General features: G+C 40.6%; 1 long non-coding RNA gene across 1 annotated transcript; it reads left to right on the top strand.

The window, feature by feature from the left end:
- Positions 1-10,874: 10,874 nt before the first annotated feature.
- On the top strand, positions 10,875-15,281 carry LOC144334818 (uncharacterized). Its single transcript, XR_013405058.1, has 3 exons — positions 10,875-10,940; positions 14,264-14,435; positions 14,558-15,281. It is a non-coding gene; the product is annotated as an uncharacterized LOC144334818 (long non-coding RNA).
- The last annotated feature ends 855 nt before the right edge of the window (positions 15,282-16,136 follow it).

Below are 16,136 nucleotides of genomic sequence, written 5' to 3'. Positions count from 1 at the left end.
AAATATATATGTTTATCTCACATATAGACCATCTCTTTAATTCTCCCCAAGAAACTGGTGACATTGGTTGCACTGGGAAAAGTGAACTGGGTGGCTGGGCAAAAGGGCTATGAGGGGAATGTGATGGTTTTGAAACACGGTTGCAAATTCTTTGACACTCTCCCATCAGGAGGTGGAAGCTCTGACCCTTCCTTGGACACTGGTGGGCCTTTGCCCCTCTCCTAATGAATGGAATGGAATAGAATTTGTGCTGCATGAAGTCTGAGGCTGCATTTGAAAAGGGCATGCTGTGTCTGCAGGCTTCTCTTGGGACAATCACTCCAGGAGTCATCAGCTGCCATGTTGAGATCCCAGCCGGGAGGCCACCAGTAGAGAAACCACATAGTGTGGGACAGAGAGAAGAGAAAGAAGAGAGATGTCCAAGGAGCCTCAGCTGCTCTAGCCTCTAGCTTTTTTGAGTTTTCTCAGCTTCACCAATAAACATGAGTGATGCCATCTGAATGGGCCCAGCTCCAGTCACTGTATGACAGCAACTGTGTGAGAACCGGAACGAGAACCAACTATCTGGGCCCATTTACCCCCAGCTTCATTACTGAATGAAGATACCATTACTGTTTTAAGCCACTGTTTTGGGGAGGTTTGTTACATACAAATAGATAACTGAAACAGAGATTCTACTTTTTATCCTTTATATATTTTGAATTTTCAATTACATGGATGTATTATTTATTTAAAAAGTAAACAAACTAAAATTATCGCCCAAATTCCCTGGTACAGCTTTCAGCTACACCTAACCCTTAAAATGGTTTAAGCAACAGAATTGTTCCAGTTGCCCTTGGTCTGAATATCCTGTGGGACTTACTGCTAAGTGGGAATCTGCCTGGTGTGAACTGGGGAGTGCTGGGATGCCCTCTTGCCCTGCTCCAAATAAAAAGCCTTGCTTCCTCAACAATGAAAATTAATAATGTCTTGGTGAATAACATATGCAAATATGTCCCATCTCATTAAAATTAAATAAATGCATCCCACCAACTATTTTCTAATTATAAAGTAAGAAACATATCTTCCAATGGAGGGACTGGCCATCAGCACCATGACCAGACATCATGAGTAGAGGGAGAGCGTAACATGATGTGACTCCAGATGCAATACAACATGAAGTATACAACATCACCTATGAGGTATTTGCTCCCAGAAGACTGAACCTTAATCTACTCAGGCTGTTAGGTCTACCTTTAAGTTTACCAGAAAGGCAGGCGATAGAGAAACAAGTTCAACTCCATTCTGAGGTTACCATTAGACAAATCAGAATACGGAACAGCCCACAAGGCAAAAGGCCTGGTCTCTTCAAAACAATATTGGAAAGAGGTGGGGAATCTGGCACCCTCACTCACTGCTGGTATAACTGTCTATTATCTCCAAACATATTCCTGGCTTCAAAACTCCCTCTTTCTACCTCAGTGCCAATACGCATTTACAAATAAAACTTTGAGTTCATCAGGATTTACACCGAAATGAACAACCATTCAAGAACTGACAAAGTACAATCTATCATTTAGGACAGAACATGAAGGATTTGATTCAGTTAGATTTATTGTGAATATGCTGCGTGACAGCACTTTAGGTGACAGGTGTTAGAGCCGAGATGATAACCAAATTACAGTGAATATTAGTGAAGTAAAGGAAGAATTTAATTGATACCTTCATGTCTCTCTCAAACTGGAGAGCTTTTGTTTGTTTGTTTTGTTTTGTTTTGTTTTAAGGTAGTAATCCTTTGGGCTCATGAAGAATCCCTATAACAGTTCTAAATTGTTTTATGTACTTAAAGTAGCTTGAGACTGAGTTAGAACTGCAATGTTAAGATAGCTAGTAGGTATGTTAGAACAAATTAATTATATCCAAAAAGCTCTTCATCTATTTACCATGCACAGTTTTCTGAGATTTACTATGCCATCCAAGTGGGACTCAAGCAGCCTAATGAAACTCACTATTCGTGCCTATAACGCAGCAGTAATATTTTAAGGCCATCTCATTAGTAGAAATATTTGCAGTCAACCCATTTGGGGTACGCTTGGAAAAAATACGTGAAGCATATCCAAAGAACATAGTTCCCTTTCAGCACAGGGGTTATTTATCAAAATGTTTAGAGCAAATGGCAACATTAGATTTGTTCAGCTGGTTCATTCTTTCCCCCAGAAAACTATTTAAAGATGTCAGACCACTTAAGAATCTGCTGAGTTTAGAGTGAATTAACACAAAATTGTAAATGGTACTTTGCTTTCAGAGAGAGTAAACATTTAGGAGAAATTAGATGCAAAGATGATTGCCTCTATTTTTCTATCTGGTAGCTTCCAATAAGTTAATGCAGTACCATCCACACACCTATTTAGCTTTATTATTAAATTTAAAATGATATTGTGCTTTAAGAAATAAAGAATGTTTAAGAAATAAAGATCTATAAAGCTGCTCAGTTTGCTCAGCCATGCTTGCCCCTACAGATACCCCACAGCTTCTGAAGATAATGTCTGTTGGCCATTAGAGAGGGACCTCATTCCTGGGACTGTGAGAATAAGAGGGAATTCAAATGGAAGCATCTCAGTACACACAAGATTTTATTCTTTTCCTGTGACACAATCCACTGGCACGTTTAGAGCCTCCCAAGCCCAAGACTGGCTGGCCTCCTTAAAAATTCAGACTCGGTCTTCATTCTAGTGTATTGGTTGAGAGAATGGCCTTAAATTCTCTCGTCTAACATTTACTTCCAGTAAAGAGGGAAATTACTCTTTGGGCCATGGCTTCTTCATCTGTAAAATAGGGATAATAAGAGTAACTACCTCATACAGCTCTTAGAAGGATTAAATAAGAAAAACCAAGTAAAGTGCTTAGAACTGACTAGCACATCATCTTCACTCTTCTGCTCCATGATCATTGTAGAAGGCACCAAACTGGGCACCAGCATTCAATGATGGAAGAGAAGAGGCAGCCTCCCCTCAGGACTCACAGGCTAGCTGAGGAGCAGACATGAAAGTGAATCACTGCACTGCTTTCATTGAGACATATCAATGCGGAGGCCATAGGAGATCTCTGCTACTCTGTTAGGGGTTATGCCAGGGATTTCTGAAATGCACCAGAACTTCACAAGACAGAGATACTTTGGCACGCCCTTGAAGGATAAATATTATGTGGGTGCCAGAGTAATTGTGGTCTTTGCAATTAAAAGCAATGACAAAACCCGCAATTACTTTTGCACCAACGTAATACAACTTTCCCTTCAGTTAAATGATCTAAAATCTGCCAGGCGCGGAGGCTCACGCCTGCAATCCCAACACTTTGGGAGGCCAAGATCAGGGGATCACCTGAAGTAAGGAGTTCAAGACCAGCCTGGCCAACATGGTGAAACCCTGTCTCTGCTAAAAATAATAAAATTAGCTGGGCTTGGTGGCAAGGTGCCTGTAATCCCAGCTACTCAGGAGGCTGAGGCATGAGAATCGCTTGAACCCGGGAGGTGGAGGTTGCCGTGAGCCGAGATCACACCATTGCACTCCAGCCTGGGCGAGAAGAGAGAAACTACGTCTCAAAAAAATGACCTAAGATCACATTTAGTACTGTTTGCAATTATACTACATTACATAATGCTGCCACATGGAAAAGCCAGGGCAGGCTCACGTCACTCAGACGTCCAAGCATAGGGGATTAGAGATTATAGTCTTATTCTGTCTGCGTGCACATAAACACTGCTACACTGTTTCCCTAGGCCCAAGCTAACTGACAAAATGTCCCAAGGGTTTTAAGTTGTCTAGAAATTTGGGTCAAACTAGGACTTTAAGAGTTACTGTAATGGCTTTCCTTGGGAGAAAGGTCACATAGAACTCCCTCTTGGCTTGAGAAAAAGTTAGTTTGCATTTTTGACACTATTGTTCTTAACACAGAGTTTCTCTCTCTATTTTGACCACTGAGAAGCTGGGGAATAAACTGGCCACCTGACAATAGCAACGATACAAGGCTGCTCTTTCCTCTTGTTTTGAATTCTTACCCACATCTGACTCCTTTGTTATTTAATTTTTATGGCATGCATTGTTGAAACAAGTTTAAATCCTCTCAGAATGGGAAGAAAAAAATGCTTTTAGGACTCTCAAATTTATGAGAAAGTAATTCAGTGGTACCTTTGGAGAGCAAATGTCCCTTCTCCCCCTAAGGCTTCATTTACTTCCAGAGAATTTACTCATTGATAGATCTAGGATAACATTTTTAACCGTCAGACACCAGGGGGCTGTTTTCCTGTGGGAAAAAAACAAAGTACCTTAATACAATTTTCTTGCAAAAGAAATAATTCAGATGTATTTGCTAGAGCAAGCAGTCCATCTAGTACTAAACTAGCTGAGGATATATTTGAAGGAGCATGGTGGAGAGGCCAGTGGAAACTCTGAAATCAGGGAGTTGGAGCAGCTCCACCAACCAGCCCAACTGGACGGCCACCAGGACCACTTCTCATAGAGGCTTGCAGGAGACAAACTGTGGCAATGGAAAGAACTAAAAGATTAGGAGATACACACACACACACACACACAATCAAAACAAACCCAGTAACACTACAGAGTCTGAACAAAAGGCCACTTTTAGGAATTATTTTTTGTAACTGGACAACTCCGTTTGTACCATGAGGATCAGTATAAAAGTCCAAGTAGTCCCTGCAATCAGAAAAAGATATTTACATCACATATCCTCACCACAACGAGGAGAACTGAAGTGACGGCATTATGTAAAGCCATATAGACACAAGGACACTGCTGGGGAAGAAAGGTGTCTTTCCTCACTATTTGCTGGGTTTATGGCTGAGGCCCCTATAACAAAAGGCAGAAACAAGAGAAAACCATACAAGTGTATTCAAGTTTTACATGATAATAGGGGTCTTCAGACCCAAAGAAACAGGGAAACCCATGTATTTTTATGCTAAGCTTAATGAAGAAGTGGATAGCTGTGGCAAAGTATGTTTGGACAAAGAGTGTATGATCTGATGGTAAACTGGGAGGATCTCAGCAAGGCCTGTTTGTTCAGATTCTTCTCTGTGCCTCTGTGTCTCTAGAGGCAAGGATATTCCTTTCCTCTGGGTATATGGGGGCACCTCCGGAATGAAGGTTTTGTAACCTGCTTCAGGGGAGTAGAATAAGGGAAAGTGATCTTCCTGCTTCTGCTGTTTTTCCAAATGCCAAGCTGCCATAATTTTGAGTAACATGTCCTGAACCCCATCAATGCATTTCATTCATGTAGCTACACACACACACACACACCAGCTACATACGGTTCTACTTGGTGTTAGTACATTACATATATTAACTCTTTACCTTTCCCAAGAGGCAGGTTTTAGGTTTTATCACCTCCATTGTCAGGAGATATAGAAGTTAACTAACTTGCTTGGCACACACATGTGTCAGTGGTTGAGCTGAGTTTCCAACCCAGGTCTGGGTAACTCTTTTGTAAAGTACACAATTTCCACTTGGCCATATGAGTCAGAGAGGTGTATGTAGAAGAAAGACTTGCAGATACCTTGGAAGCCATGAAGAAACAGGGATCTGAAAAAAGCATGCTTTGCTGGCATGAAAGAGATTAATCCCACATCTTCTTTTCCCTATTACTAAAACCTCCTTACGATGTTGAAGAAAATCTTGCATGGTTCAGTTTTGACACTGGCCTGAAAAGACTCTATTGGCTGCTTATTTAAGAAATTTATGTTAGGCCGGGTACGGTGGCTCAACATGTGTAATCCCAGCACTTTGGGAGGCCAAGGGGGTGGATCACCTGAGGTCAGGAGTTCAAGACCAGCCTGGCCAACATATAGTGAAACCTATCTCTACTAAAAAAAAATACAAAAATTAGCTGGGCGTGGTGGCTCATGCTTGTAGTGCCAGCTACTTGGGAAGCTGAGGCAGAAGAATCACTTGAACCCAGGAGGCAGAGGTTGCAGTGAGCTGAGATTGTGCCACTGCACTCCAGCCTGGGCGACACAGTGAGACTCGGTCTCAAAAGCATAGACTAGAAGCTAAAGAAATAGCAGCTATAATTGAGAAGCAGAGCAGGGGTAAGAATCTATTTATGGACAAGGAGACTAAAGCTGGGGAGGTTGAGGGACTTACACAAGACCACCCATGGGCTGGGCACGGTGGCTCACGCCTGTAATCCCAGCACTTTGGGAGGCCAAGGCGGGTGGATCACAAGGTCAGGAGATTGAGACCATCCTGGCTAACATGGTGAAACCCTGTCTCTACTAAAAATACAAAAAAAAAAAAAATTAACCAGGCATGGTGGCAGGCACCTGTAGTCCCAGCTACTCAGGAGGCTGAGGCAGGAGAATGGTGTGAACCCAGGAGGCAGAGCTTGCAGTGAGCCGAGATCACGCCACTGCACTCCAGCTTGGGTGACAGAGCGAGACTCGGTCTCAAAAACAAATAAACAAACAAAAACAACAAAACAACAACAACAAAAACATCTTTGAAGAAAGGGCAGCGCTAGAAACTAAACCCAGGTCATCTGGTGTGAAGTCCAGCATCCTTTTCTCTAAATCTTGTTGGCTTCCAATTGTCCATGACACCACTGCATGATGCTAAGTGTGGCTTGCTTCCCCAACACATCCTGGCAGCTGCTATAACAAGCAGCCTCTGGTGCAGGTGCACTTTAGCTCAGTGAAAACAGCTGGAGGCTCTTCCTGGCAGCTTTGGAAGGAAATTTTCCCCATCTGTTGGCATGAGTGCGTAACAGGTTTTGAAAAGTGCAATTCAGAGCACTTCTGCTCCTGATTCCCTCTAACCAAACACATGTGTCGGGCAGGTTGCCTGAAGCCCTGATGGGGTGTGATGAACTCCAGGCTATGTTGTGGTTGAAATGATGGTGATGTAACTGAAGATACCTGGCCTCAATGATAAATGGGGAAATATGTTTATCTGGTATAGTGGTTTGGAGAGAGAGACAGAGAAAGAGACAGAGAAAGACAGAGAGAAAGAGATTGAGCTTGCAGGCAGAAAAAGATTCAGATAAAGAAAGAATACTGGGCTCAATTTTTTTCCGAAGGATTTATAATGAGCTTGCTTATGAGTCATCTGCATCTGAAAGTGAACCCATTTCCTTCATATTGGAATCCCACAATGTCAGCCTTAAACCAAATTGTGAAATAGGCACTGTTTACTACTCTCATCTTTCTTTCTGCTTTTCATTCTGCCTTCCAAAGCCCTTTCTTCCTGTAGTCCATTTTTGCAGTGAGGCCAGCCTCCCCACTCCCCACGACAGGCATAAGATTCTTCTTTTCCTCTACCTCATCCTCCGTCTAAATGCAATTGAGGAAGAAAGCAAAGCAAATGCGATTGATTCACATTAGTTGTGAATGACTGGCTGGACACAGGGGATCACGCCTGTAATCCCAGCACTTTGGGAGGCCGAGGTGGGCAGATAACTTGGGCTCAGGAGTTCAAGACTGGCCTGGGCGACATGCATGGTGAAACCCTATCTCTACCAAAAATACAAAAACTGGCTGGGCATGGTGGCACATGCCTGTGGTCCCAGCTATTCAGGAGGTTGAGGTAGGAGGAGCACTTGAGCCTGGGAGGAGGAGGTTGCTGTGAGCTGAGATAGCACCACTGCACTCCAGCCTGGGTGAAAGAAGACCCTGTCTCAAAAAGAAACAAAAAATGAGAATGACTGATGGCCTTCCCAAGGTACTCACAGTTTAAAAATTGGCACACTCTACACAGTAAATTTTAGAAAAATTTTTCTCAAGATCTGAACTACTTTATCTTCACAAAAGCAGATGATTATATTGAATTTAAACTTCCAGTCTCAATACAGATTTAAACACTAACCCACTGAAAAAACATTTATTGGCTACCTATGAAATGGAAGGTACTGTGTTGGGGATGAGCAGGCGAAGAAGGAATCCTTGCTTGTATGTGTTACAGTAAAAGAACCTGCAGTCGCCATTAGGAGGAGTCCATTGGTCGCCCAGGGGCAGCACTGTTCTGTTGGTCCAGCGTTTTGTCTGTGTCAGAGAAGGAGAAAGGGGGAGGGCAGGGTGACTGGAAGGCTTTGCCAGAAGCGCCTATTCCTATTGGCTTTGTTCCCCACTCCCTGCCGGACCCCTGAGGCATTTGAGTTTACTACCCTGGTCTGAGAAGATATTCTTGCAATACATATTAGATATATTTTATAATGTTGGAGATGATTTTAGAACGTTGGAGATTTTTGTTAAAATATAAAACAATAACAAAATGTTAAAATGAAAAATGTTAAAATATAAAGCAATAACAAAACATTAAAATGCAACACTGAAAAATGAGCTTCCTTAGAGCATGAAGACACCAAAAGGATTGGTTCCATTCACTCTACCTTCCCACCCTCCTAAAAATGTGTGTGCTAAGAATTAAGCTACCAATGTTTTATTTCTCCTTTTGTGTTCCTTGCAACTTCTGTGACCCCAGACAAGTTACTTTGCCTTTCTGGGTCTGTTTGCTTATCTGTAGAGAGAGAATTTGGATCCTAGAACGGTCAAATCCTTTTAGGTCAAATAATGTTCTAATGCTGCTGTAATTCTTTGCTGTCTCACAGACTCCAGTGAAATTTTAATAAAAGACCTTGGCATTTTTTTCACTGGTTACATGACTCAGGAATCTATCCCAAAGAAATACAAAATAAAGGTTGTCAGAGAAAACAACAGACTTTCATTTCCTGGGTAAAATGCTTACTCTAGGATCAAAGAATCCCAATATAAAGAAAGCGCAAGGAACTATAGAAGGGTAAAGATCAACAGAAAGCATAGCTGATCATATGTAGTGTATTTCTAAAAGTGTAAGTTCATATGTACTAGATGCTTTTTTGGAACCAAAAATGAAATTTAAAGTGTCAAAAGTATTTTTAAAGTTATCTTTTATATTTCAGGTCTCAAAATCACCAAATAAAAATATGGCTTGTCTCATGAGGCTGTATTAACAGGTTTCCAAGTAGACAATTTCCCCTATGTAGCTTGAGACTGAGGTCTAAAATTAGGTACTTAGCACAGAAAGGGAAACTTTTGTACTAGCCTCTCCCTTACTAGAGGGTGGAGAGGTTATGGTTCAGGAAAAGAATTCGAAGTCTCTTAGAAGCGAGTGGCTTTTTCAAGAGAAAAAGGAATGATGAGCACGCTCAGTGAGGTTTATAGGTGACAAGTCCAAGACAGGAAGCAGCCTGGTGACAGAGGCCACAGCTGGTGGACTAGTTGTAAATAGACCAGTGCTTAATTCCCAAGCATGGGCCAGCTTGCAAGTCCCCCTCTCCACATACTGCTATCAGGGATCTATGTATGGGAAAGAGGATAGAAGAAATAATTAGAATCATAAGATACTAGAGTGTTAGAACCAAAAGAAAATCCAGAGACTTGCTAGTGTCACTACCTGATTACACAGATGGAGAAATGAGGCCCAGAGAGGGAAAATGCAACCTCAAGTAACTCCCTCCTAGCATAACTGGCTTCCAAACCCAGGTCTTCAGACTCCCAAATTCACTTTTCACTACCAAAAAAAAAAAAAAAAAAAAAAAACCTTGTTTGAGCAGCAAATCCCTGGGTTGAAAATATTTGCAAATAAGTGACCTAACCTCCCTGAGCTTGCCTGCATGCGGACAATGCAACAGAACCCCATTCAAGTCAATCTTAGTAACATATCAATTGGTATGAAATAATTCACTCTTTCCTTCCTCTGCAGACTCTATAAAATATAATTGCTGAGGAATGCTGTTATCATTCATCACTGTGATATCAATGTTTAGTTTGTCATGTTACTTTTATGAGGAGACTTCAAAAATTTAGTGGAAAAATTGAATTAAAAGATAAAAATAAAAACCATAAACTTTCTCAACATAAGCCCCATGAAAGTTAAGAAGACACTTTTGTAAGTGATGATACCAGCCATTCATTTCATCTGTAAAGAATTGAGGGTCCTGGGAATTTAACCATGTCAGTGCAGTCCTTTTTACATTTTTTTTTTTTTTTTTTAGATGGAGTCTTGCTGTGTTGCTCAGGTTGGAGTGCAGTGGTGCGATCTCGGCTCACTGCAACCTCCGCCTCCCGGGTTCAAGCGATTCTCCTGCCTCAGCCTCCCAAGTCATTGGGATTACAGGTGCACACCACAACACCCTGCTAATTTTTGTATTTTTAGTAGAGACAGGGTTTCACTGTGTTGGTCAGGCTGGTCTCAAACTCCTGACTTCGTGATCCAAATGCCTCATCCTCCCAAAGTGCTGGGATTACAGCACTGGCCCCTTTTTACATTATTAACTGACCATGCCTGGCCCCTTTTTACATTATTAACTGACCAAAAAAAATGGGTGCTCTTTAAAGATTTTTTTTAAGATTAGGAAACAAACAAACAAAAAAAATCAGAAGGAGCCAAATCAGGGCTGTAAGGTGGATGCCTAATGATCGCCCATTGAAACTCTGGCAAAATTGCCCTTGTTTGGTGAGAGAAATGAACAGGAGCATTGTTGTGGTGGAAAATGACTCTCTAGTGAAGCTTTCCCAGACATTTTTCTGTTAAAGTTTTGGCTAACCTTCTCAAAACACTCTCATAATAAGCAGATGTTATCATTCTTTGGCACTCCAGAAAGTCAACAAGCAAAATGCTTTGAGCATCCAAAAATCTGTTGCCACGACCTTTGCTCTTGACCACTTTCGCTTTGACTGGGCCACTTCCACCTCCTGGTAGCCACTGCTTTGATTGTGCTTTGTCTTCAGGATCATAGTGGTAAGGCCGTGTTTCATCTCCCGTTACAATTCTTCAAAGAAATGCATCAGGATCTTGATCCTAGTTGTTTAAATTTCCCATTGAAAACTCTGCTCTTTTCTGCCCCTGATCTAGGTGCAACGATTTTGGTACTCTTCAAGTGGAAAGTTTGCTCGATTTAAATTTTCCAGCCAGAATAGGGTAAGCTGAACCAGTTGAGATGTCCGTGGTGTTGTGTATTGTTTCTGCTGTTAGTTGTTGGTCCTCTTCAATTAGGGCACAAACAAGATGATTTTTTTCCTTGCAAATTGATGTGCATGGTCTGCTGCGGAGCTCTTCATCTTCAACATCATCTCGACCCTTCTTAAAACAAGTTATCCATTTGTAAATTGCTGATTTCTTTGAGACATACACTTTTTGTAAATCGTTAATGCTTTCACCATTCTTTCACCAAGCTTCACCATCAATTTGATGTTTGTTTTTGCTTCAATTTCAGCAGAATTCATTTTGCTGTTATATGGACTTTTTCAAACGGATGTCTTATCCTTCTTAGTGCCTCGAGCTAGATCCTGTTCACACGTGTTATAACAAATTAGCATGAGTTTATTTTGGTGCCAAAAAAGACATTGGAAGCCATGCATAATTTTTCCATAGTACACATTTTCCATGAACTTTTTGAACATCTCTTGTATTGTATCCCTAAAATGTCTGGGCTAGAAGTTGAGTCCCAGAGACAGTTGCAAAACTAGATTGACTCAAATGGTACACTGTAGTGGGAACCACTTGCAACTTATATTAATAGGATTATTATCAGTGTGAGACGGTTCAGTTGTCATGCTGAGGGGTCAATTAGTGAAGAGGACAGAACTGAGGCACCTTAAGTCAATTCTGCAAATGATAAGATGGGGCTACCAACTAAGTTCAGAATGCTGTCAATTCCCAAGTGGCCAATTCCCAACAAAATCCCAACAGTGCCCACAGCTAGTGGAAAGATATTATCTACAGCTATGCTCACTCCTAGCAAAGATAAACATTTACCCTCCCTTTCCCCAACTTGTTATTCCTCCCCATCCCTACCCCCCTAGTCTCTTTGCCTTGATAAATAGAGTTTCTCTATTCATAGTAGAAAAAAGTAGGACTCTGTCAATTCTGTATGTCACAATGGGCCCCCATTAGGTGTTGTTTCCTGACCAAGCTTTCCTGGTTAAATTCCAGCTGGACCCCAGTTCCGTGTGTGCTGTTACATGGTCTAAGACAAATCAGTCTCTCTGGGTTTCAGGTTCCCTTATCTATAAAGCGGACTAGATAATTCCAGGTCTCTAACTCTAAAATTCTCAAGATTTAGTAACATTTTTCTGATCTTACAAGTGGCAGCAAACTTCTAAAACAAAACCTTGCCATTGTTTATTAAATGTATAAGGCAGTAAAGACAATGAAAGGTCAAGTTGTATGTTTTTGAAAAATATTTCTATTCTTGTGATATACTCTAAACATTTCATTTTATGCTATCCTTATTGTCCATTACAGCAACAAGGACACAAGAAACATCTGAAATTATGAGTTAATGACCACAACAGAACATAATCTTACATTAAATGAAGTCAATATTAGGTTCCCTATCAATGACTAGGTAATAGCTCCTTCTACAGAGACAAAATCTGAATGAAACGATAACTAAGATGGGCCAGTTTTGCATCCCAGAAGATATCATGGGGCAGTCACGGGTGTCTAAGGTATCTGCAGTTGGGTCATTCATATCTATCTATCTATCTATCTATCTATCTATCTATCTATCATCTATCTATCTAATCATCTATCATCTATCTATCTATAATCTATCTACTATCATCTATCATCTATCCATCATCTATCTATCATCCATCTATATATATATATCTCTCTCTATCATCTATCCTCCAGCTAACATCTATCTATCATCTATTCATTTTTGCACTTATTCTTTTATAATTTTTATAACTTAAGGTAGCTTATATAAGTTATTAAGCAACCCAAGCATGTTTCTTTTTTTATTAAGACAAGTTACTAGAGGGTACAAAGTAACAAGGAAAAACGTTGCAACACTAGTATACTGTTCTTCTTTTGATAGTCATAACTCACTCTTGGAACTCAGCCATATACAGCCAATAATCCAAATTAGGAAACTTCCCATAAAGAACCAGTTGTAATTTAAAATACTACTGAAAGTAGCCGTCTGTGCATAAGTAGACACTCATTCCCCTACCCATGGAATAAGAGAAAGGAAAAGTAAGAGTCATTAACATTTGCTGTCAATACATTCATTAACATTAGAGATGTTAGTTCAATGTGTTAATGTTTATCTTGTATGCAAATTCTTACATAATTCTTTGGTCTTGAACAATTGCAAAGTATATAAAGTAGAGACCCTCTTAAATCTAGACACACATTTTGGCACAAATGCAACGCTCCCAGAACTGAGTGGTCTGGAGTTACACATTTTTTACACATAGAGAATGATCATTCTTGTCCCTTTGCTAGGGACCCTAGCCCTCACTTTCCTCCAGGTGTCAAAGGATGCTGCATCTATCTTAGATAAATGCACAGATGGGCAAATCTGAATAGATATTTTTTATTCTACAAAATGTGGCAATGTGATACAACTTGAAAATTCTAATGTTTTCATCACAGCCCTGGGCTATCACCTTGCTACTACCTAAAAAAGCCTGAAATCACCTCACATTGGAAATCACCCCACACATCTTTTTAATAGCCATGAGACTATACGTCTAGATAAAATGTTCTAGTTCTGTCTGCAGCAGTTTGGCAATAGAAGGTTGCCGCCTTCTCCTCATCCATTTTGTTTTTTTTAGTAGAGATGGGATCTCACTATGTTGCCCAGGCTGGTCTCAAACTCCTGGGCTCAAGTGATCCACCCACCTCTGCCTCCTAAAGTGCTGGAATTACACACATGAGCCACTGTGCCCAGCCATCCTTTTCTTTTTCTAAGTTAAAGTGGAATCTGCAAAACTACTTATGCCAGATTCAGTTTATTGAATGTTTATTGAGCGATTACTATGTAATTGATAGCTCGATAGCTGGCCTAGCAGATGCCAACTATGACTGCACTTTACAGTCACCTGGGAAACTTAAAAAAAAAAAAAAGGGATGTGCCAGCACCCAATGTTTAAGAGATTCTGATTTAATTGGTCTGTAATGGGATTTAGGCATTAGAGCTCCCCTGATGTTTATAATGGGCTGCCAGGGTTGAGAACAACTGAACTAGGTCCTGGAGGCACAGAAATGAACATGGCAAACCCCTCCCTTCATGGTCTTTGGATAATTTATGACTGGCACTAACGTTTCACCTTGGGAAAGGCAATCATCAATTTGGGCTTAGGTGACACTGTTTGCAAACGATGGCGATTACTTTGGTAAAAAACATGCACTCTCTGCTAGCCAAATGAATAGCCCCACAAGGTTATTTTTAAATTGTTCTGATTTGTTTCAGTGGCTGTTTCTCAAAGGCACAATTTTCTCTCTTTCAGCTGAAGCAACCCATTCAACGCTGATAGCCGTTCTTTCCTGCCCGAGGTTCTCTCAGCGCTTAGTTCAGCAACTGGCACAATGACAACACACCATCAATCTTGGCTCAGCCGCAGTAACCCAGCAGAGCTGATCACAGACAGAACATCAATTTTGTCATAGGAGACATGCCTGGTGAGGTGTTTATGACTAAACTGTTCATAAGACTTTGCTGCAAATGCTATTGTTAATCACATGGGATAGATTAAAAATATCCCTCATTTTTTTTTTTTTTTTTCTCTTATCCCATTGAGCAGGAATCAGTGATGTGTTTCACCAACTCAGAGCCTGGGACAATCCTGACTGGTGTTGGAAGCTTCCCTGGAGTCCAGTACAATTGGCCTCTGGGAGCCTGTATCCAAGGGTGCTGCTGTGCCACTGGAACCTCCAGAGAGGAGGAAGGGCAGGCATTTCCTGTCTGCTCTCCTCACTACCCCAACCACCACCACCACCACTGCCTCTGACTTTTCTGTATAAACAAATATTTGCCTCAATGATCCTGTTTGCAGTTAAGTCCTTTGCTGGCTTCAATTCTGCCCTCAAGCTGAGCCTACTTCCTCTCAGCCCCTACCACAGAACCTCTGCTGGTGACAGCAAACAATTACACCAGGGCCATAACCAGCAATTCTGGAGATGGACATTCTCCAATCAGTCTTCCTGTGCTCCCCACTTCACCCACCCAAGTCTGAGCCCAGCACACACACAATGGGTCCCTCTCTCAACTAATGAGATTTCATTTCCATCCTTGTCTTTCAGGCTTACCCGTAATATTTGTGGGGTCCACGGCAAAAGGCCAAATGATGCCTCTCACATTGTAGATGTAAGCATCTAAAAGTTACAACTCAAATCAACTAACTGTTAAATAACATACATTTTATCCCCCTACCTTGATAAATACACACTCTTGTAATGACATTTGCTTTTCCTTTTCAGCTACTTAACTGAATTACATTTTTGTATTTTCTACATTTATCATGATTTCAACCTGTACTCATTCCCAATGATATAAAATATTAAAATATAATTTATCATAAGTACACAAATCTTGAATATATCTTATCAAACATTTAAATTAAATGTTAAAAATTAAATTATTTTTATACTTTTGAGATTGCATTTCTACTGAAATATTCAAAATTTTCTATTAAAATTAGAAAGCAAGACACAAATTATACATCATGATATCAAAGTGTTAAGTGTTTAAATAATGCAGAAATGATAAAATTTGTTTTCCAAATTTATTTGTCAATAAATATTTTAATAAAATTTAATGTATGCAAAATTCTAGGATTCATCTGGGAGGCCAAGGCGGGTGGATCGTCTGAGGTCAGGAGTTCCAGACCAGCCTGGCCAACATGGTGAAACCCCATCTCTACTAAAAATACAGAAATTAGCCGGGCATGGTGACAGGCACCTGTAATCCCAGCTACTTGGGAGGCTGAGGCAGGAGAATCGCTTGAACCCAGGAGGCAGAGGTTGCAGTGAGCTGAGATTGTGCCATTGCACTTCAGCCTGGGCAACAAGAGTGAAACTCCATCTCAAAAAAAAAAAAAAAAAAATTTTAGGATTCAATTTCTATCTGGATAGTGAGGTAAATTATCAGCATTATACTTTATACATGCTATGTCTATTTCTACATATATGCACATTTGAGGGAAATATTAATCTTTAAAATCTTTCCAAGCATTCCTTAGCTGCCGTGTGCAACTGCTGCAACTACTACGATAGTTTGTGAGTACCTCTGGTACCACAAATGGAAGCATAAGTAGAAGCAAGAAAATAAACATTGGGTACTATTGGCAAATAATAAATAATCAGTAAGAATTTACTATATTC

This window comes from Macaca mulatta, chromosome 15, assembly GCF_049350105.2.
Source record: "Macaca mulatta isolate MMU2019108-1 chromosome 15, T2T-MMU8v2.0, whole genome shotgun sequence".
Classification (NCBI taxonomy): domain Eukaryota; kingdom Metazoa; phylum Chordata; class Mammalia; order Primates; family Cercopithecidae; genus Macaca; species Macaca mulatta.
Note: the sequence above shows the minus strand (reverse complement) of the source record. Positions and strands in the feature narration are given on the sequence as shown.